Source organism: Chenopodium quinoa, unplaced genomic scaffold (assembly GCF_001683475.1).
Source record: "Chenopodium quinoa cultivar QQ74 unplaced genomic scaffold, ASM168347v1, whole genome shotgun sequence".
NCBI lineage: Eukaryota > Viridiplantae > Streptophyta > Magnoliopsida > Caryophyllales > Amaranthaceae > Chenopodium > Chenopodium quinoa.
Genome location: NW_018742329.1, coordinates 761,351 through 785,673, shown reverse-complemented (window position 1 = coordinate 785,673; position 24,323 = coordinate 761,351). Strand labels below are relative to the sequence as shown.

The 24,323-nt window shown below is 37.6% G+C and overlaps 1 long non-coding RNA gene across 1 annotated transcript; it reads right to left on the bottom strand.

Annotated features, from left to right (window-relative positions):
- Positions 1-10,647: 10,647 nt before the first annotated feature.
- On the bottom strand, positions 10,648-13,594 carry LOC110689836. Its single transcript, XR_002504963.1, has 2 exons — positions 13,307-13,594; positions 10,648-13,153 (listed from the first exon to the last, which is right to left on the bottom strand). It is a non-coding gene; the product is annotated as an uncharacterized LOC110689836 (long non-coding RNA).
- Between the last annotated feature and the right edge of the window lie 10,729 nt (positions 13,595-24,323).

Here is a 24,323-nt window from a genome sequence, read left to right as displayed (position 1 = left end):
GCAACCGGCCAATGAATCCTCGAATCTGTTTCTCGATCTTGGGCGGTGGCATCGACATGATTGCTTTAATCTTGGTTGGATCTATTTATATTCCTCTAGAGCTTATGACGTACCCCAAGAGCTTGCCTGAGGTGACTCCAAAAGCACATTTTGATGGAATTAATCTCATATTGTATTTTCTTAGCCTTTCGAAAAATTTCCTTAAGGCTACTTGATGGTCTGGACGGTCCTTTTATTTCACAATCATGTTGTCGACATATACTTCAACTTCTTTGTGCATCATGTCATGGAGCAAGGCAGTTGCTGCACGTTGGTAAGTAGCACATGCGTTTTTCAACCCAAAAGGCATTACCGTGTAACAGTAAGTGCCCCATGGTGTGATAAAAGTTGTCTTCTCCATGTCTTCTTCCTCCATGAGAATCTGATTGTACCCTGCGTATCCGTCCATGAATGAGAGAAGCGCGTGTTTTGCTGTGTTATCTACCAGTATATCGATGTGTGGCAAAGGGAAGTCGTCCTTTGGACTTGCCTTATTTAGATCTCGATAGTCGACACACATCCTTACCCTTCCGTCTTTCTTTGGAACAGGGACGACGTTGGCGACCCATTCGGGGTATTTGGATACCTTGATGAAACCTGCAGTTATTTGTTTTTGAACTTCTTCTTTTATTTTAAGTGCTATGTCGGGTTTCATTCGACGCAACTTTTGTTTTACAAGTTTCATTCCTGGAATTAATGGTATTGTGTGTTGAGCTATTTCTCTGTTAATGCCTGGCATATCTTCATATGACCAAGCAAATACATCGATAAATTCTTTAAGCAAGTTAATTAAATCGGTTCTTTCTTGTTTATTCAATGTTAGTCCGATTTTAACTTCTCTTTTATGAGTTGAATCATTTGAGATGTCAACTGTTTCAGTCTCTTCAATTACTGGTGTTTTCTTTTCAAGTGTTTCCATTGCTTTAATAAATTCTTTATCTTTTTCATCGTTAGCTAAGCAATGTTTGTCATCTAGGGTTAGGGAAGAACACGAGAAGTAAGGAGAATGAGCGATATTATTATACTCTGAGATCATTACATCAAAGAGTGATATGTCCTCAGGGACTTGATCACTAACTATCATAGGAGAAGAAATAGGAAGGGAAGACGTTATAGTTAAAGCCTTAGAAGGTTCTAAAGGGGAAGACTCTGACTCAGACTCTGACTCTGACGATTCTTCAAACATCGTCCCTTGTCCTGTCGTGATCGATATCTTCCTTCCACTCGGAGTAGTCACCTTGATAGTCTTGCGTCACCCTTACAGCGATCCTTCGACTGGAGTAATTAGCTTTGAGGGGTCGAAGTTTTCACTTTGTAGGACCGTTTGAATGAGTGAAGAGTTATCTTCCTCATAAACTGACTCATTCTTTTCTCGCCCAAATAGTAATCCCATGACATTAAAGTCAAAGCATGGAGGTGCTTTCTCCTTATGGACGGGAGTTGGGATTTCGTCATTGAAGTAGAAATCCAAGAAAATCTCGAATCCTGGTTGTCGTATGCCATTTACAACAAATGGTTCGGGAAATTCATGGCATGGATAGTCCTCTCCTTCTTTTATAAACTGACCATTAAGCGTAAGGGGGTACTGATCCATTGGAATTGCTTTCTTTTGAATACGAGCGTCCCTACGTGCTTTCAATTTGTCCTGGGCTCACTTGAGATCTTTCCTAGTCGGTTCGAAACCAAGTCCGAAAGTATCTAGCTTAGGGAGGCCAGGTGACTCTATCGATTTTGCTATCCCCTTCTTCTTTCCTAAGGTCATCCCAGGGAAGTGTCCTTGTTTCTTTAGCATAGTGTTGATAATCATGTTGGAATGGGGGTCGTGGCAAAGAGATGTCCTTTCATCCTCTTGGATTAAGGAGACTTCTTCGTTAAAGCCCCATAGGTCTTCATCATCTTCGTCGTGCTCCACGTTGATGATTGGATTCTCTATTGATTTGATCCTCATTGGCGAAGCATCAATGGTGATGGGGATTCCTCCAACTATGGCTTTCACTTGTTGGTGGAGAGATGAAGGGACAGCCTTTAGGTCATGGAGCCAAGGGCGTCCTAACAACAGATTGAATGAGGCTTTGATGTCTACCACTTGAAAAGTAGTAGCATGTTATATTGCTCCTGCCGTCACATTTAGGGTTATTTTGCCGAGAGCTTGACGTCGAGTATTATCGTAAGCTCTTATTCCTTGTGTGGATGGAGTTAAATCCTCATCCTTTATTCCAAGCATCCTTGCAGTCCTAAGTGGATAGACATTAATAGCCGATCCATTGTCTACAAGAGTCATGGGAACATTCATTCTTTTGCAGACTACCGTGAGGTTTAACGCCTTGTAGTGTTTGTCACCTTCCGGGGGTAAGTCTTTATCAGAGAAGGTGATTAGATTAATCGGACTAGGCAGGTCACTCGTGAGGAAGTTAGCTAGTCCCTCAGGAGTGGTGTCAGAATCTATCCCGATTTTGTCCAAGGCATTCATCACAGCTAACCTATGTTCTCGAGATGTTGCCAGAAGCTTCCATACATTCATCTCCACTTTTGTCTTCTTGAATTGTTTAACGATGTCATTGTCTTCGATGATAGGTATGGGAACTTGTTGTACAGTAGGCATAGGTTGTGTTGAAACGGGAGGTTGTACTCTCCCGGATCTTGTGAGGACGTCTATTGATGAATCTTCTTCAGCCCAAATGTCGTCCGTGGTGTATGATACAGACTGTGAAGGTCCTACTATGTCTTTTAGATAGACATCTTCTTCATCACTGTCCCATACTCCATTAACATTTATGTCCTCTTCTTGTTGAACTCGGACTAATTCCTTTCTATCAATCATTTTCTGCACCAAATCCTTGAACTTGAAGCAGTTTTCTAGGGTGTGTCCTCCTGACTGATGGTATTGACAGTAATATCTATTTGTCCTTTTTAATGATTCAAATGGTCTCGGTTCGAGAGGTTTGACCTTGCCATTCTCGGAGAGCATTTCAAACATTTGTGCATACGGGATCCCAATTGGAGTATAAACTTTATTGCTCTTCTTGGGTCTTTCGGTGACTTGTAAGGGAAAGTATTTTTCCTCATAAGTCATTTTTACTGGTATGAATTCTCTCTTAGGTTCTTCATCATATTCCTTGTGAAGTTCATTCAAAATTTTGAGAGTTTCATGTAACAGTTGCGATGTCTCCCTCAGATACAGTGTGAGTATTCGTATTTCTACCTCATTTGCTGTTTCTGGAAGATTATCTTCGACATCGAAAAAGGTCTTTCTTCTTTCTCTTCGACGTTGGTTGCTTTGACAGGTTTAATGAGGGATGAGGGGTCAACTTTGCTTTCTTCATTGGAGATAGCCAATGTGTGAGCTAGAGGTGCATTGTCAATACTCGGTTTCTTACTGGCAGGGGGCAACGGTAGCTTGTTACTGTCAATTAGGTCTTGGATAGCTTTCTTAAGTTTCCAACAGATTTCAGTAGAATGGCCCCTACCTTGATGATATTTGCAGTGTGCATTGGGGTTCTAATTAGGCGACCTCTTCTCGACTGGTGGATCTCCAAATGGTCCAATGGGAGTTATAAGACCTTTTGCGTTTAGCCGATCAAACGCGGTGTCATAACTCATGCCAATAGGAGTGAAGTTGCTTCTAAACGGTTTCTTTTTTCCTTGATTATTCATGGCGAGGACTTCTCCTAGATTAAAGGCGCTAACATTATTTGAGTGGGCGGTTTTGGAAGAAGAAGGATTGTCATTCTTCTTTCCTTTCCAGCCACTGTTGGAGTTATTGTTGGCAGCTTTAGATGTAGCTAAGTCATCTTCAATATTAATCCCAATATCATAAACAGCCTTAAAGGTATGAAGGTTATTTTGATATTTAAGATGTTTTGAATATTTTTCTTGGAGATTTTTAATGAACAGTCTCACGGACTCTTTTTCACTTGGTACCTCAATCATTTTAGCTGAGGTTTCTCTCCACTTGTTAAAGAAAGATGTGAAGCCCTCATTCTCCTTCTGTTTGAGGATTTCAAGTTCTCTATGGTCAGTTTCGACTTGAACGTTACACTTGTACCTATCGACGAAAGCGTTTGCCATGGATTCCCAGGTAGAGGTATTTTCTTTTTCAAGAGAAAAGAACCATTGTTGGCAAACGGTCTCGAGAGATAGCGAGAACAGAGAAGGGAAGACTTTCTTATCGATACCCTTGATACTCATTATTGTTTCAAATGCCCTTAGATGGAAGTATGGGTTGTCAATTGCCCTAAACTTTGGGATGTCGTTGGCCCTGAACTTCTGCGGAAGAAGATCCTTATCCACCGAGACCCCTTGGGATGTGAGTTCTTGAAAATTGTAGCCGATGGACAACTTGCTTAGGATTTCTTGCATGAGGTCCATTTGTTGTTGCTTCGCGGGATCCTCGATCTTAAGTGCGAGAAGCTTTAGTGTCTCGGTTACAGTAGTCAGTTGGTTCTTGAGATCGTTAACTTCTTCCTGAGTTTCCATTATAACTCTTGTTTTCCTCTTGTAAGCTATAGGTTTGTCGAAAAGTTGGACTTGTACGAAGAGGTTATCTTTGATTAATCGTCCTTCCTTTCTTGACCACGCGCTGTAAATTAAGCCAGTTTGCGTTTTAATTACTTGACTCGAATCAATTTGACTTTATGGTTTTTATTTTAAAAAAGAAAAAAGAGGGTATGTAAAAAGTATGCATATTTTTAGGGAGCAATAATGTATATTTTTAGGGAGCAATAATGTACATGTGTTTAGGGAACTTAAGTACTATTATTTATTGGAGGATTAATATCCGACTTACCCCCCTTAAAAAAATGACGAAAAATGACGCGCGCACACAAGACTCCCTTAATCATGGCCAAGACATGTGTATTGGTGTGTGTATTGAGTGTAAGTGACATGCTTGGACTCTTGTGTCAGACCATGGGACTTAGTGCCTAAACTCGAATATTGATTCAATTAAGCATTATTGCCAGCAAAATTAACCGAATTAAACAGGAAACTGATTAATTAGACATTAGGTGATGACTCGACAAATAATCCGAACTGCCGGCCAAGCGACATGACTGGCGTCACAATATGGTGATTGGCGCCAGACTTTTTAGTAAATGTTTGGCGCTACACACCATACAGTGGCGCTACAGCTCAGACTTTGGCACCAATATTGGAGCCTCGGTCTGGGGTAGTTTTCGGTATTATTAGTCAACTGGGGTATGCCTAAAGTCGTACTAGGTCAATTCCGATTAAAAGAAGAAAAAACTTTATTAACTCAAATTAATTAATTAATTAATTAATTAGGAAAAGTTCTTTAAGTCATTAATTATAATCTCAACACAAATCAACAAACGGTTAAGAAGAGCATAGGATATATATGCACAACAAATAATGCACAATTAGGCAAGTAGGCACAATATGATGCAATGAGTTCGCAACCTAACCATGGCTCTAGTTCTCTGAAGTTCGGGATATGGTTTAGTCAAATATGTTCCATGGTTAATTGTCCAGATGCACCGCGTAGAAGCCTAACCGTGAAGGGTTAACGCGTGTGGATAGAACACCGCGAGTTTTTTTAGAAAAACTCACTTCCATGGTTTGGTGAATTCAACCTCTCAGATGTACCCTTTGTTGCCAGGAGCGTTCAATCGGGTAAATAGAGCATGAATTCCTAGAGGGTTATGTCCATATGTAGAACACATATGGGTTTCAGAAAAGTGAGAAAAAATTCAATCAGGAAGTAGGATCGAGCAAACAATACGAAAAACCGGTCGAAATTAGAACGCATATTTCTAGCTCGGTATTGGGGGAAATTGGCGCCAGCAAACAGAGACTGGCGCCAACTTTTAACTGTAGCGCCTGGCGCCAATACTGGCGTCTGGCGCTATGGCTAAACGTTTGGCGCCAAGCTCTGGCTCCTGACGCTACTTCCCACATGCCTCAGCAGCTTTCTGTGCTTAATAAAATCATCTAGTTTCGCGCGGTGTTATTTCAGTCCTAGTTGTGAAAGACATTTCTCAAATTTCCTACGTGTAAAATCCTATGTTTTTTACTCATTACGGATGTTCTTTCCAATGAGAACCTTTTTATGCATATGAAAATAATGTTAATCAAAATTACTTACATGAAATACTTAGAACTTTTCGAGTCTCATCCACTCATTCTAAATCATTGCCGAAACAAATTCAGGAATTAAAATAGAAATCCTCCCCAACGGAGTCGCCAAAAACTGTGGGGAATAGTTTCAAGACTTTAAAAATCCCACTAGCTTGAACCCCACTGTGATCATACACTAAAGTACGGTGGCGTCCAAAAAGGAAGAAGATAGAGCAAAAGAGTCGCCAACAAGTTTTTAAGGAACTTGTAAACCGTTCACGAGGTGAAGGTTACACCCCTTAACGATCCAAGAGATTGTCAACTCCATAAGGTCATGAACCAAATAAGGGTTCGGAGATGATGGTACAAATCCAACCTAAAAGAGATTGAACCTGCCCTAATAATAGGCCTCTACTTTATTCTGATCGTATTCATGTGCGCTTTCTGATTAACATGCAATCAATAGATTAACCCTAAACCTGTTTAATCTATGTTGGTTGAATATTAATGCACAAATAAACTATTATTGGCGATCACTTGAATTTATAATCACAATTAACCTAACAAGATTATTAATTATCTTATTAAGCGCGATTGCAAATACCAATTCCCTTTAAGCATGCAATAAATGGTGATCAAGCAATAACAATATAAAATAATATGTATCAAGCAACATAATAAAAAATCAACATCATGAATAATAATAATAAATAATCAATAATCATGTTAAAGCATATCAAGATCCTAGGCATGATACTAACAAGATTAATAACAAATCCTAGCATGTTACTAAGCAATAAAAATCAAATCTTTAACCCTAACAATCATAAATATTAGGAAGAACATAGGAAGCATCGTACTTTTAATCATACTTAATATTAAAGATACCCTAGACATGATACTAGGAATCAAAATAACAATCTAAGCATCATAATATCAATTAGTCAATTAAAGCACTTACTTGGATGACTCGTACCTCTTTCTAATAACAAAATACACACGTTAGTAACTTCAAGGAAAATAATAATCAAGACAATTAAATTAAATAATTGAAAGAGAGATTTGGAACCAAACCCTCAGAAATTAAAAACCTTTCACGTCTAGGGCGAAGGCAACTTCGAATATGGCTAGGTGTGTCTAGTGCTAATGTATGAGGAATTGTGTTTGTAAAAATCTAGGCTTAGAAAGAGAGAGAGAATCAAGAATTTCTTGATGAGAGTTGGTGATTGAAAAAGAGAGGTTTTAGAAGGCTATTTATAGAGAAAATCAGCCGGATGGATAGAAAAACAAATCAGAGTTTCGAAAAGAATAAAACACGGCCGCAACGTCAAACACGCACATGGCGCTAAACGCTGGACTCTAGCGCCAGACGCTAGACTCTGGCGCCAGACGCTAGACTCTGACGCCAGACGCTAGACTCTGGCGCCAGACGCAGGAGTGGCGCCAGGCGCTGGAAAACAATTTTTGCGGATTTGGTTTTCATCATATCTTTTGATCCAGAAGTCCAATTAAGTCATATAATATGTCGTTGGAAAGAAGTCTACTTTCCAACCCAATTGGAATCAGATTAAAATCTTCTGTAAATAAAAAGATATGGCCGAAATAGTGGAAGGGTGTTAGTTTTGGATAGAGTTTCATATCTCAATCATATCTTTTTTCGTTATAGCTCGGATTTAATATTATAATATATCACTGGAAAGATAATTTCAAGATCTATCCAACCATATAAGTTTTAGATAAAGATTAGGAGGCACGAAAATAAAATCTGAATATATTCCACTTCGTACAAAACAAGGATTCTAAAAAAGAGTAGTTTTATTCAATCTCAAACTCTTTGAAACATAATTATCAATCCTAACTCCATTAGGATTTAAGAAAACCTTCTAGAGTATTCTAGAAGAATATAATCAATCTTAATAGTTTTAGGAACGATAATTAATAATAGGCCCTCCTCTAGATCATTGGGCGCATATAAAAATCAAATCGGGCCCAGTTTAATATTTTGGCCATAAATTCCTCATCATTCATCGGAATTGGGCTTATAATATATCGTTGAAAAGGTCTTTTCAAGCCCCATCCAACTACACTATTATTATACCCTTATCATGGACCAAACTAAACTGGAATGTATGTTTTTCAAAAATAAGGTAAGAAAAGAAATATTTTCAAAAACAGAAAGAAGAGATATTTTAATAAAAACATTCACATCACTAGACTTTTCACATTTTCGCTTCGTTCGATAATCAAATGACATGAAAGGTATTCATCACTGGGTTTGGTTTTAGGGAGACACATTTAGGTGTCTACACCAACCTAAATACAAGTATAGAGGCAAGTGAAGGGTCAAACCCAAAAGAACGGTAATGTTCAAATGCTTTCGATTTGGGCACCTAAGCTAGGTCGAAGCCAAAGGTAAAGGTAAAACTAAAAAATAACAAACAAAGGATCAGGGAAATAAAACACTAGGAACAAGGATCAACAAGTAATCATGACAATTGCAGCAACTTGGGACAAACATGCCAATCAATGGTTGTGAAGACAAATGATAAGAGCAATCAATTAGAATCAAATAACTATCTCCTAATCGTTAAACTAGATGTCTCTACGAATAACAAACTAAGAGAATCACAATCCAAACCAATTGATAATTGTAATTCCTAAATCAATTGTTCATGTCATTAGAAATTACAATGCAATCTAGCATAATTCTCAAGGCCTATCGAATTACACAAATGCACAATTCCATTAATCATTTTAATATCAACAATCAATCAACACAACTCCCAAATTAATTACAATCAATCAATCATACAAGTTTTACCCAATTCCTAGCCAAACAACTACTCTAGAATCATCATTACACTAATTAAGAATCAAACATCAAAATCAAGCCAAACAAACATGAAATCAAACAAAACAATAAGATGAGATAGAGTTAGAAATGCTCATTGATAATAGAGAAGATCTTAAACACAATTTTCCCCATTGAGTCTTCAATCTCTCAATCACCATTAAAATTCCTCACTTTCTCTCTCTAAAATCTACTCCTAAACTGACCCTAAAACTAGAAAGAGAAGCTCTCAACTAAGCTAAGAATATCATCAAAATTATGTCTAAAACTTCTTACAAAAATCAGTTAAAGAAAAGTATTTATAGAGGCGCGGAAAAGGAAAACAAACAAAGCCGGAAATAGGGAGGAGAGCCCACGCAGGAAGAGGCGCGCGCCCTCTCCAGCGCTGCAAGGTTAAGCGCCCGCGCGGCTCGAACAAGTGTACTATTTCGTTAGTGGGTTCATAATTATTAGAAAGCTAATATATTCAGTAAGGTCAAGTGATCGGAATGCCTGGGTAGAGGCCGCTTCCGATTAGTAATATTAATGCATAATTAATATTACAGCTTAATCTTGACTGAACCTTCGGGTCACACCCAAGCAACTAACGAACCGAAGCGACGAATTAATTAATAAGTCGACTGAGTAATTAATATTTAGACGTTGGAAATACGATCTTGGAGCGTCGAAACCGAGCTTCGAAAGTCAGCTTAATATTTGATTTTTGCAATGGACGGAATCGCCCTCCACACATAGCTACACCCGACTTTGTTGAATAGGCCCTTGTTATCGTATGGCTCCATATATCAGTAACCTCCAATTCTTGAATTGGGACATGCGTACTAAAAATATCCTTAGCATCCTGGAACTCAAAACTTTCCCAAACCCACGGACACTCTCCTGTTTTTTTTTTTTTTTTTTTACGCAAACAGGAACTATAATATATTAATTACTTGTAAAAGTTACTGATGACATACAGGGCAAAAGAGCAGGTACTTAGAGCACATATGAATATGCTCAAAGTTAGCTGAGTATATCATATAGTTATAGAAACTAGAAATAAGATGAAGCTTATAATATCTAGAAGAGGAATACTTCAGCAACCTAAAACAATCAAAAGCAGCTGCTGGACTTCGCATGAACACTTTTGTAGATATGCTTCAGCAACTGGTATATATCAAAAAGAGTTGCTGGGCAGAACCTGAACTTAAGTAGCCATATCTGGAATCTCTGCAGCATATAAGTCAAAGGTACCTGATGGAGGATAAGAGAAAGGAACAACTTCTCCTGTCTTCATCTTTGTTCTCCCCATCATGGCTAATCTGTCAACCACTAAGTTGACTGTCCTGCTTGCATGAAAAACATGAACTGTCCAACTATATGGACACTCTCCTGTTATTATCTCAATATATAAGGAAAAAAATAAAAGAGAGAGTAGGCGACTAAAGTGGAACAGAGGGAGTACCTAACTGCTTTGACTTTCAGATTTAAAAAGCCTTATAATTTAAAAAAAAAAATTACTTTGGTTTTATTATCAAAAGATTTTCTCTATCTCGGCCATTGTAAAACACAACTACCATTAAATTCTAAATGAGTAAAATAGATGGAGACTTTAATTTTGAACCTATAAATGGAATCACCTTTAAATTAACCTCCGCTGGTGAATCTGGTGATCACATGAACCACACACCACGAGCCAAAAATAAAATAAAAAATCATATTTAAAGTTGACAGGTTTAAGATACACATAAATTACTCAGTAATACATTAAACAAGTCATTGAAAAGTTGAAACGGAAACTATAAATAAAAAAAATGAAACGGAATAAAAAGATAATCGGAACAACCGAATTAAAGGAAAAAAAAAAAACCTCTGCAGCCATGGATGTGTTGCAATGTAATTGCAATGCATAACTGCAACAGAACACAAAACAGAAATATGAATAAACAGAAAATAAGCCTTATGATAAATCTTCAACGACTTTATCCATCAACAGAGATCCCTGCAAAGAAAAACATTTTTACTTTAACTAAAAGAATTTGATGACAAGTAAGCATAACTACCATGAGCTGGGGGGACAATTAGCTTCTCTAATGATCTATCTCTATGATAGGGAGACTTATAGAGCCGTGTGCCTTTCCAGTTATTTTTTTAAAAAAAACAATCAATATCCAACAAATGTTGAATCTTTTGAAATTGTTTCTCACCCACTGTAATATATTTAAGATTATAGCATGTAATGAAGTTTCTTTAAATATGTTTAATCCAAACTCATTTGCTAATTTGAGAATGTCGTCCTCCTAAAGTAAAGGGAAACAAAAAATCACACAATATCACTACTCGATAATTTCAACAAGTACCAATATTAAACAAACAGACTGACTTGAAAAATGTTATTCAGTCCACATTCCATACTATGCAACCACACTTTAGTGTATTAGCTTAATCTAGAATTGTCTAATGAACACCACTTGACAAAACAAAATGCACAAAAAACCTAAGGCAGTGCTTGGGATGATTGATTTTTTTTCAATTCCATAATTTCAATTCTGAAAATTGAAATTCCAATATTCTACTTCAAATAATTTGTTTGGAAAAGTCTTAAGAATTTAAATGTGTGGTTCCAAATTCATTGTGTTGTTTGGGAAGTATTTTGGCTTTTAAATCCAAAAATAGAAAAATTGAAATTGGAACTTCCTTTCTAACCTTCAGATTCACTGTCATCTTTCCTCTCACCACCGCCAACAATTGGGAGGTCGACATAATCTTTGATGCTTCTCAATCACATTAAAGATCCAAATGTCCAAATTATACTTCTATTTAACAATAATAAAAATTTAGGCATCTAATTCCAATATTCAATTTAAGGTTCAAATCAAAGCAAATGTATTCAATTCATCATAGAGGGTATTGGGCTGAATTAGAATTCTCAAATCAGGTAAGATGTTAATTCAGAAACTTCTCATAACAGCACACCAAACAACACATTTTACGATCGAACTATACATCGTTAACAACTAGGGGAACCGCAACCAAAGGACACAGATCCACAACTATATATATAGCAAGTGTAATATATAAGTAGTGTTATGCAAGTAGCAGTAATATGGTTGATAAAGTAGAATTACCTAGAGCAGGATGGGGCGTGAGGCTCTCACGTAACCTTCAAATGGAAAGCAGTGCACAGCAACAGGACTGACACGCACCACTCTTGGAGAGAGGCGCTCAACTCTAAATTTGATGAACTGGAGATTAGTTTGACGCGAAGGAGCGTCATAAAAGGGGACGCAGTGGGCCAAGCACAAGGCGCCATTGCCCAGATAAAGCATGTTCAAGAATTTAAAATTGCGAATATCAACTGTAAAGTTAGAGGAATACTTAACGTCCAACCACACTTTGGTTAACAAATCATAGGCAACAAGGAAATCACACTTCCCTCTAAGTTGAATGTAAAGAACATCATCAGCCAAAGCTGCGGGTTTCTTCCAGCACCTGAAATTCTTGGCCAAGCAATCCCATTCTTGAGTAGCAGGATAATATGAATAGAGGGAATCATCTTTACGAAAATGCACAAGAATCCGCTCATTCTTTTCATCAGGAATCACTGGATAAGACACACACTTCCACTCCAGATGAAGATTGGAGGGTGGTGGAGCCAAGGGTTTCCACTTGCGCTATTGGGGAATAAACACCTCGCCTACACAAGAACATGGTACTGCGCCTCCCAATACATATATTCTACCCCCCAGGGGAGCACTCATTGCAAATTTGCGGCCATAATGCATAGCAGGGATAGGCTTCCACTTATTATAATTAGACCCTAATTTTAAAAAATCCTCATCAGCTTGTAGCTCTTCTCCTTTCATCAATGAGAGTAGATGAGGTATGTTCAATTCTAAACAAGAAGCGCCCAAGTGGTCTACATGTGTTGTCTTATGACAAAAATAATCTGTTGATATTTTACCGCCCACGGTATAGAGGACAGTGTGCTACCTTCTCCATCTTCATTTATCATGGTTGCTAAAGGATTTATCAGGATTTCAAAAGGAGCTCTCTCTATTTTCTTTGCTTCCAAATCTACAATGTAATAATCAGACTTCTGCCTCGACGCGATTTGCACCAAAATAAGTTTCTTCATTGTCTTTCCTTCCATTTTTTTTCTTTCCTTTTATTTTCCAATTCCCACAAATTATTTGTATTTGTATGCTCCTGCTTTACAACAGAAACATCAAACATAAAAATCCAAAACAATAAGTAATTACTAGTACAACTTCAAATTATATGTATAATTCAGGGCAGGGGCCAGGAAAAAGCAGTCTGATTTCATAGTTAATCCTATTGGCGGATCCAGGATTTCCGTACCTGTGAGTCACCATGTGAAAGCTAAGTACAATGAGAAGAAATTGATGAAATTTGCAAGAGAAGAACAGAAGTGAGAGTGGGAAATTTGATTTGGGGGTGTTTGGTCGGCTGGTTGATGTGAGAGAGGGAGTTAGGTGGGTTGTGACTTGTGATGAGTTTGGCTATTCGCTTCTTTCTTCACGCGTTTAAATCCCCCCCCCCCTTTTTTTTTTTTGGCATTGCTGAGTCACGTGAGTAAGGGTCTATTTTCTTCCGTTGAAATTCAGTTCATTCAGTTCAGTTCAGCTCTTAACGACGACGACGACAACAACAACAACAATAATAATAATAATATTAATAATAATAATAATAATAATCAATGAGTAATAAATAATAATAATAATAATAATAATAAGGGGCGATTAGGGTAGGTTTCCACGTTCTTTTCCGGCAGATTTTCCGGCGCTTTCCAGCGATCAGGTTAGTGTTCTAGTCAGGAGTGGGTTCTCGGTTTTTTTTTTTGTTACAAACTCCTCGTCATTTAGGTGCGATTTTGGAGCAGTTTCGGGTTGGTTTGGTGCAATTTCAGGCTGTTTGGGTGCAGTTCCGAGTCCTTTTTCCGACATCATCTCTGGCGTAAGGTGTGATCAGGTGGGCGATTTTCAGTCAGGGGTATTTCAGGCGGCTTTTGGGTGGATTTCAGGTGGTTTCCCGGGTGGTTTTCAGGCGGCTTTTAGGCGGCTTTTGTGGGTGGTTTCTTGATCGATTTTCTGGCGAATTCTCACGTTGTTTTCCTCAGGTTTTCGGGCTGTTTCAAGCGTCTTTAGGGTGCGTTTTTTTTTGGTATTTTTTGGGCTATTTTGGTCAGTTTTTAGGCTGCGGTTTTGGGTGCAATTCTGTTGTGTTTTCAAGCGTGGTTTTGCTCTGTTTTTGGGTGCGTTTTGGGTGCAATTTCAAGCTGTTATTGGGTCATTTTGTGGGCAGCTTTTCTCGCAAATATTGGTGTTTTTGGTCATTTGGTGCAGTTTTTAGGCAGTGGGTTTGGTGCAGTTTTGGTTGTACCTTGGGATGTTTTTAGGTGCAGTTTTGCAGGATGTGTTCATTAGTGTTTGGGGGTGTTTTAAGCGCTACAATTCTGCATTTTCAACATCTTTTTGCTGCAGCTTCTAGTATGTTCTTGGTGTGCTTTTGGGTCCTATTTTGAGTGCATTTTGTATCCAAATTCCTGGTGTGTTTTTGGCGATTTTTCTGGTGCATTTCAGGAGGGTTCTGCAGTCGGTTCAGTGGTATTTGGGGCGTGTTTCTGCAGTGGTTCAGAGGAGGTTCTTTGTTGGTTTCTATTTTGGGTTTCGGTGATCAATATTTCCAGCGATTTTTGGTATTGGGGGCTGTTTTGGGCAGTTTTGGGTGCTGTTTTTGCAGCAATTTCTGGTGCAGTTTCTGGTCCAGTTTCGGCAGCTCTTGGGTGCAGTTTTGGGTACTGTTTTGCGGCAGTTTCTGGTGCTCTTTCGGGCGTATTTCAATTTTAGGTGGTGCAAGTCAGCTATGTCGGCTGCCGTTGTGAAGTTTCATTGTCCCTTTGTGGGTCTTAGTGGTTGTCAAGATGGGAGTGGAAATGAGCAATGGCCTTACTCGACGTTCTCTAATCAAACATCTTAGTGATTGTCATTGTTGTATCGGTGCGCGAGATATCACCCGACATTCTCTTACTTCTAATTTGGTTGTTTATAATGAGGCAGAAGTTACTTTTAGGCGTATGGGGATTTGGTTATGTGGAGTTTGCTATAAAATGCACACGGTACGTATTAAGTGTCGTCATGGTGGGGATGAGGATGTGTCACCCCCTGATGAAGGAGATGGTGTTGTTCGTTTTGTGCTTCATAATTTCACCAAGCCGCAATCTCCTTCTTCTCCTACCATATGGATGGATTGGTGCGAGATCATAACGGTGGTTTTGATGTGGCCCTCCTTGATTGTTTATTCTCTAAGGGGTTTCGCTCTGTTAAGTATATCCCTCCCAAGTGTCGTTTGGGGTTTTCTGGGGTTCTGAAAGGTGCTCTTGATAAGGTGATCTCTAAGCCTGATGACATTTCTAATTGGGTCTCTTTGTTGGTGTTACCTCTTTGCATCCTTAAAATCTTTCGCCCGCGGAGTAGTCGTGAGTCTCGGTCTTCGGTAAGACGTCGGCATCAAGAAGAGAGTATTTCTCGTGCTATTTGTTCTTGGAGTGTAGCGGGTGGTAATTTGCAGCTTGTGAGGGAAATTTTGGCAGAGGATTCTCCTACTTTGTCGATGGTTGATGATGAGGACATTGATTTGGAAGAGCGTAATATTAAGCAGTGTCGTAGGAAGATTTGCGATGGCCATTACACTGCTGCAGTTCGGGTTCTTTCTTCTTCAGGCGTTGCACCTTATAATGACGCCACTCTTGCAGATTTACAGTCAAAGCACCCTTCATCTCCAGCTCCATCCTTGCCTGATATACCTATTGATCACCTTCATCTCGTTACGACTTCTGCTGTTGTTTTGGATCGGATTAGGAGTTTCCCTCGTGGCACATCATGTGGTAGGGATGGTTTGCGTGCTCAACATCTTATGGATTGCTTGAGTGGTGCAGCTGTGGCAGTCTCAGATGAGTTGGTTGACTCTATTACTGGGGTGGTTAATCTCTTTCTAGCTGGGAGATGTCCTATGGAATTAGGAGAGTACATTGCTAGTGCTCCTCTTACGCCACTTGTCAAGCCCGGTGGTGGTATCCGTCCTATTGTTGTGGGTATGGTTTGGCGGCGTCTCGTTTCGAAGGTGGGTGCTGTTATGGTTGGTCAGTCTTTAGGGAGTTACTTTGATGGCCTTCAATTTGGTGTTGGGGTTTCTTCAGGTGGTGAGGCAATTCTTCATGCGGTGAATCGGTTGATTGAGGACCGTGGTTTTGATGTTGGTCTATCTATGTTGTTGGTGGATTTTCAAAATGCCTTCAATCTGGTTTATCGTTCGGTCATGTTACGTGAGGTACGTCGTCGTTGTCCGGGCATTTCGCGATGGGTAGAATTCTGCTATTCTAATCTAGCCAGGTTGTACTATGGGGACCAAACCTTATAGTCATCTCAAGGGGTGCAGCAGGGTGATCCCCTTGGTCCTTTTCTTTTTTCTTTGGTTTTACAACCCCTGGTGTGTAAAATTAGAGAGACTTTTGATGTATGTCTTCAGGCTTGGTATTTAGATGACGGCACGATTATTGGTGACACTTTGGTGGTGGGGCAAGTTCTGCAGTTGATTATGGAGGAAGGACCTCGTTCTGGGTTATGTCTTAATGTGGAAAAAACTGAAGTTTTCTGGCCTACAGAAGACCCTCGAAGCAGGCTGGTGGGTGTCTTTCCACCTAATATTGCTCGACCTTTGCGTGGTGTTAGGTTGCTTGGAGGTCCCGCTAGTTCCGATTCTGGTTTTAGTGGTGAGCTTGTGATGCAATGGGTGACCAAGACCATTGCCCTTATGGATAAGGTCGCTATGCTCGATGATCCTCAGTGTGAGCTGTTGTTACTTAGGGCATGTACTGGAGTTTCAAAACTCTACTTTGCATTGCGTACTTGTCCTCCTAGTACTTTTGAGGTGGCTCAGCGCACTTTTGATGCAGCTCTTCGATCTTCCATAGAGCGTATTGTTACTGCTTCGGGGCCTGGGTTTGGTGATTGGCAGTGGCGACTTGCCACCTTACCATTTGCGTTTGGAGGGCTTGGTGTTTATTTTGCAGGTGATGTTCGTCACTATGCTTTTCTTGCTTCTCGGTTACAGTCTGCTGGGTTGCAGACACAACTTCTTCGGCATGCTAGCATTGTTGGTCTTGGACGAGCCTTTGAGGATGCGTTGAGTCTGTTTAATGGAACAGTGGAGTCTGACATTTTGAGTAATCCTAGTGAGGTCGCTGCCCCTAAACTCATGAAGAAATTGGAAGATATATATTTCACAAAGGTTACCGCTTCTGCGGAATCTGCTTATTCTTTAACTCCTCGACAATCAGCATTATGAAAATCACAGCAGGGTGATCACACCTCTGCTTGGCTTCGGGCGGTTCCTATTTCAGGGTTGGGTCAGACGATGAACGCCAAGACTTATCGTTGTGTGTTGTCCTATCGGTTGGGTGTTCCATTGTTCTCTATCTCGACGTTATGCTCTGCTTGTTCGAGGGTTTTTGCTGGAGATATTTTCGGTGATCACGCGGTGTCTTGTGCTGGTATTGTGGGTATTAAACATCGGCATAATGTTGTTCGGGATACCCTTGTTGATGTTTGCTATCGTTCTGGGGTTTCAGCGAGAAAAGAGGTTGACATTGGGTTGGCCGGAGGGAACGACGAGGCCCTCAGACCCGCGGATGTGTTACTTTATTCATGGGACCGTGGTCGCGATGTCTATGCTGATTTGATATGGTCTTCTCCTTTGACACAGTCAGGGCTATCTGACTTCATTCCTGGGCGGGTTGTGGCTGATGCAGCTCATCGGAAGCGGGTTAAGTATGAAGCTCGATGTCAGGCGATTGGATATGGTTTCATTCCCTTCTCCTTTTCTTCGCTTGGAGAATTAGAGAAAGAGGTTGTTGCGTTAATGAAGCGGATTCAGAGGTTCTCGACGACGCAAGACATTGGGGCTCGTGCTGCAACTCATATCTTCACTAGGGTAGGATTTGCAATAGCTAGAGGAGTGGGGGCCCAGATTGTATCTCGGCTTCCCACTAATTTATCGTAGGTTATATGACTTTTGTTTTTGAGATAATAATAATAATAATAATAATAATAATAATCAATAAATAATAATAATAACAATAATAATTGAAATAATAATACTAATAATGATAATCAATAAATAATAATAATAATCATCAATAAATAATAATAATAATAATAATAATAACAACAACAAAAATAATAATAATAATAATAATAATAATAATACTAATAATAATAATCAATAAATAATAATAATAATCAATATGTGTTTAAAATGTTTAGAGGTTTCAAGTTTTTAATATATTTTCCATAAATTTTATAATTATATAGTATATTTTTCGTAAATATTTTAATATGTACATTTGTATATACACATATGTATAGTAATAAATAATCAATAAATAATCAAAGATCACTAATCCGTAGTAAAGAATCACTAATTAATAAGTTCAGTTCAGTTCAGCTGAGTTCAGTCAATCGGAACAGGCCCTAAGTGTGCACACGTGTAGGTCCGCCTTACTACTTGTGCTATACATTAGCAACCAAATTTAATTCAATGAAAATTCAAATAAAATAATTTTAGGGATATTTGATTCTATAATCAGATTAGGCTCATGAAATTATTTTCTCGTAAAATAATCACTATTTCTGATCTTTAATAATCTTAGTACTAAACCCTAGATTGTGAAATTGACATTATGATTACAAAAAAAAAAAAAAAAAAAAAAAAAAAAAAAACAACTCACCTCAGAAGCTGCTTCAATGGGGGATACAAGTATTAGAGAACGTTGAGTGCGCTTCAATGGAGAACGTGGAGTAAGAGGGGGAAACAGGAGGAGGAAGTATGGCTAGTATTTCGGGGTTTTTTTGGAATCCCTCGAGATACTGGTCACGCTCTACCTGGTTACGAGACTCGAACACCTGCAAGAACACGAATCTCCGGTGATCGGAGATTCGCCTCCGACGATCAAGTTAGTGACCGAAAAACAGAATAAATGTAGAGAGAGAAAGTAGAGAGAAGTTGGAGCTTTTAGTGTTATATTCATTTATGAATAAGTTTCAAAACCAAAAAACGAAACCAAATTAAGACTTACAACTTGGAACCATTAAGGCACTTATTCAAAACCCAAACTAGTAGAAGTAGTATAAAAATGAAACCGAGTTTAAATGAATTCAAAAGTAAGTAGCAAATTAAGTTGTGCAAAGTAACCAACACTCCACTCAAAATCCCACAAACTTGATGCGAATGATGAATATATAAAAACCTGTGGTTAATCTGCTCCCCAATATTACAAGTGTAAAAATTGGATCGTCACAGGGTCATTGAAGGGTGAAGGCCATGACCAAAGAAAGACAAACAAAAGCACACAATTAGCAAAGCTGAGTACATACAAGCAGCGAAACATAATAAGAAATCCCTAGCATGCTACTAATAATCAATCATCACACATCATCAAATTATAGACTCAACACATGACTTAACTGTCAGTTTACTAAGACTTCACTAGTTAATAGTAGTTAACTCATTTTATTTTATTCATTGGATTAAGCAATAGACAAGGTTGTCCATCCCATGCTCCATTTGGAACATCAATAAAAGAAAAACCCCATGCCTCCTTTCAGAAACATTAATAAAACATCCAACGACCACGGGCGCGACTCCGTGACCATAACTAGTATGAGATCTCATCTAACTCCTAGTTTTTTAAAATTATTTGAAATAAGAAACTCGTAGATCAAACGACCTCTAGAAAAGTGCATGGCTAATAATCCAACCCTTGATTGTCAATAATCTAGATGTTCACAAATCCAGAGTTTTATTGCTCAAGCTCATTCATCTTGCTTTTACGTGATTTACAAGTTTAGACTTGGTGTTGACTTGTATACAAAACAATACAGTCAATCAAATATCACATCATTCCAAGCAATCCAAATTTCCAATTTAATTCTTGATTTCTTAGTGGCAAACAATATTTAGTATTGAATCCTTTAACTACCTCTGTGTATAAAAACCGTAAGTGCATAGGGCACTTTAAATCCTGAACCTCGTCTTAAAAGACTTTAATAAACTCCCTCTACTCAAATCATAATTAATTCATGAAAGAGTTTTAAAAATTAACCTCGTGGAACCATTATCAAAATTAATTCCACTTATAGACAACCAAGAATCCATAACCTTTAATTAATCATAACACATCCAATAGATAAGACAATCACTTATAAATCACCCACAACCGTAGTCATACTTATATCTCATACATTCCTCATACATAATATACGAAAATCATAATTTATAACCAAACAATTTAGCCCAGTCTTCTCTATACATGATACTTCTCAATACATGATTAGGGATGCCAACATCCGCCCCGCCCCATTGACATCCCTATACATGATACTAAGTTCTCAATACATCCCTAAACATGCATCTAAAGGCAAGGTTTCATAACTCGTACGTACCTTGAATAAACAAATTGGAAAACTGCTTTTCCAACTGAAAACACCTTCTATGAGGTCCTCTCCTAAACCAAACAACAAAATCTCAATCAATACCCAAACAATCAAATTTACATCAATACTAACTTACTTTAAAACCTTCACATCCAATTAAACAACACTTTAAAACTTTTCCTTTAGTTAAAATTTATGGCATTTATATAGTTCTTTAAATTTTCTTCACAAAAACCTTAAAATACACTCTTATACATGAAATTACAACAAGTTTAAATTTTTATAAAAATCTAAAAATTACTTAAAACCCCCTAAATAATCTCCCTTTTTAATGGGTGATTAAACCCTTTTTATAAAACATCAAAAGTATTATTTAGAAACTATTTTCAGCACTTTAGATTAATTAAAACCCTTCAAAATTTCATCAACACATCACTTTTATACTCAATTATCAATTAAAATAACTAAGTACACAAAAGCCCCAAATTTCTTTGATATTAGAACCCTAAATCATATCTTTATTAGTATTTCAAAACTCTAACTTCATAAAATTATGAGAAATGAAAATTAACAATCTAGTAATATGAAAATATGAATTTCAACAACAAAATTATATAATATAATTTTTTCATACTAATAAAACTAATTTCAAACAAAATAAATCAAAACCCAAAATTAATACATTAAAATTATACAAAGTAAATGAAAGTAGGGAGGAAGAAAGGGGAAAAGGTGGTTGCGATGGCAGGCGCTGGCTGGGTAGTCGTCGGCGACCAGGCGGCAGCGGAAGGTGGGGACATTAGGAAGAGGAGGAAGAAATAAAGAATAAAAAGAAAAGAGAAAAAAGAAAAAAAGAAAAAAGAAAGGTAAAATAAAGGAAAAGGAAAATGAAATAAAATAAAATAAAGGAGAAGGAAAACTAGAAGTAACCTTTTGATGTGGGAAAATTTTAAAAGATTAATGGGGTATTTATTAGGGGTGTTCAAAAATACCCGACCCGAATGACCCGACCCGCTATCCCGATGACCCGTTGTAAAATAGCCGGGTATTTTTAAAAAACTTATCAATTTTCGGGTCGGGTACCCGACCCGGGAAACCTATGTTGCTGTCGGGTCGGGTCATGGGCCGATCTATGTAGCTCGCGGGTACCCGAAATACCCGTTAAGTCTTTTTTTTTTCCTTCTGGAATCTTTAGTTTTTACTTGTTAGGGTTTTATAGTTAATTGTCTTTTCAAACTTTATCCTCTACACAATCGTTTTCCTCTCCTCTCTTTCTTTCTTTGGTTTTCCTCTAATCTCCATCTATACCTCTCTCTTTCTCTAGTTATCCTCTTAATCTCTAATCTCTATATATTCATTTGTAATTCTTCAATGTCTTTATCTCTAACTTGCGCTATATTCTTCAGTAGATCTCGTAATGGTGGAGGTAGGTAGTTCGATTTTGTGAAGGGGTCTTCATTTTATGGGTTATAATCAAAGAAATTAAAGGTGGCTTGGCCATGGTGGTTGATACTCCTTGATAGTGGGTCTTCAATTTCTGGGTGTGAATTAATGGAGGAAGATGGTGTATAATAGTTGCTGTTGATGATGATGGTTGGTGTTGGTAAATGATGTAAGCTACGGAGTAATAACAAAAATTTGGGTTTCTTTTTTTTTTTTTTATTTAATGTTTAATACATCTAAAAGATCTAATTTAGTTGTACTTGACTTCTTCCAATTGTATGTAATTTTTGTTGTTCTTAACTTCTTCTAATTGTGTGAAGTTTGGGCAGTAGATTGTTACTTTGTTTATAATTTTTTCACATTTTAATCTGGAAAACTGTCATATCTAATTCGGACATCCAGGTACCCTATGACCCGACCCGAGAAAAGCGGGTACCTGAAACCCGGGTATCCGGTCTTCTCGGGTCGGGACATGGGCCGAGTATCAAACTACCCGAAGATCCGGGTACCCGAATTTTTGGGTACCCGAAAACCCGGGTACCCGGATATGAACACCTTAGGGTAAGTGGAAAGATTGGGCCTCTTGGGTCAAATGAATGAAATGGACTAAGTTTTAGTTGTATTGAAATAAATTATAGAATGAAGGTTCATAAAATAATTTGTACTAAAATAATTTTCAAATCAAATTAATAATTTGAATCTTTTGAAATTAGATTACGGAAAAATACAAATCAATATTATAAATAAAATTAAATTTCATTTATAACATATTTAAAAATACGGAGGATTTCAGCCCCCGCGTTAAACCCTAATACATCTACATTTTACAAACCCTAACTCAATTTGGGTCAAACGATTACATTGAAATTAAGTTTAAGAAACTTCTTATACTAAAATTATATGATTAATTTGGGGAAAATTATAAATTTATGAAGAATTTACTTACTTTTGTCAAAATCTTCACGATAACTTGCCTAGAGGGTTTCAATTCTCCAAGCGGCAAACCTAGAAACAAAGCATCGATTCTCCACGAACCGAAACGACTATGGAGATAGAGGGAATATAGAGAGACAACTTCAGAAAGATGGTCGATGTAGAAGGAATTGAGAGAGAATAATTAATGGAAGATAGAGAAAGAGTTTGAATTAATATAGAGGGAAGACAAAGAGAAGGGTACATTTCAAATGGTAGAGAGAGAGTGAGATTTGCATGTGACCAAAGAAGAAGACAAGTTGTACATTTCTCCCAAATACGATTAAGAAATATGACATAATTCTGGAAACGGGCTGACAAAAAGCATAACGGGAAATGATGAGGATTTCCACTAAAGCATGCAAATTTACAGAATTGTCCCTTGATATGCATTTGTTCATGCATATTAAACCTCCCTTTAGACAAGCTCGGAAAGTAGTAACATTGGTGGGAAAGTCCCCATTTTCTTTTTGTCAAATGGGGACCCTAATTTCCAATGAATGTGGATGCTCTAAGAGCCCCATTATTTGAAATATTGGGTTTCTGTAAACAAAGAGACCTAATATATATTTAATTAATAAATCTGTCATATGAGATCTCTTTGAGCATTTTTGTAGTAGTGTACCACAAGACGAGGCAAGGTCATCTCCGGAGTTTAAGTAGTTTTTTTTTTTTTTTTTTTTGGTGGAGTTCCAACATCAAGAATTCGTTTGTTTTTCCTGTTTTTTGCTTCTTTTTTTTTTTTACATATTTGATCCCGTACTTTGATTAAGACAAATAATATATTGTTGAAAAGTTATGAAAATCTAATTTTTAACGCAATTAGAATCAGGCCAATATCATTTCTAGATATTAAGATATGGCCAAAATAGTGCAAGGGTGTAGGTTTTAGACCGGGTTTAGTATTTTGATCTTATCTCCTATGATTTAAATCAAAATTGGGCTTATGATATATCATTGGAAATGTTATTTTAAGGACTATCCTTTAATGTAATATTTGCATAAAAATTATAAGCACATAAATCGGACTTGCTTTTGTTATCATTTTGCGGTTTTGAGAATAGGAAATTAAGTTAAAGATTTGTGGATATTGCAGTTATTGTTATATTTCATAACATCGTTGAATTCAAATGAGATTATAATCAATTATATCTCATAATAATTGCCTAAAATGACAATGTTCAATTATAAAACATGACATCATATCGTTATTAATCTTAAACAGTAAACCCTAACCCTAACTCTAACTCTAAACAAAACCTCGAACACTAATTCCCAACCCTAACACTAATTTAGAAATGTGTCAACTAACAATATGACATTAAGAGTAGAAGAACCAACATCACATATATGTCTTAATCAATAAGAATTGGCAAAACCTCCCTAAGTTATTTTAATACAAAATTCACCATGTTGATCACATTGACTTAGGGCCTTTTCTCATTGACATA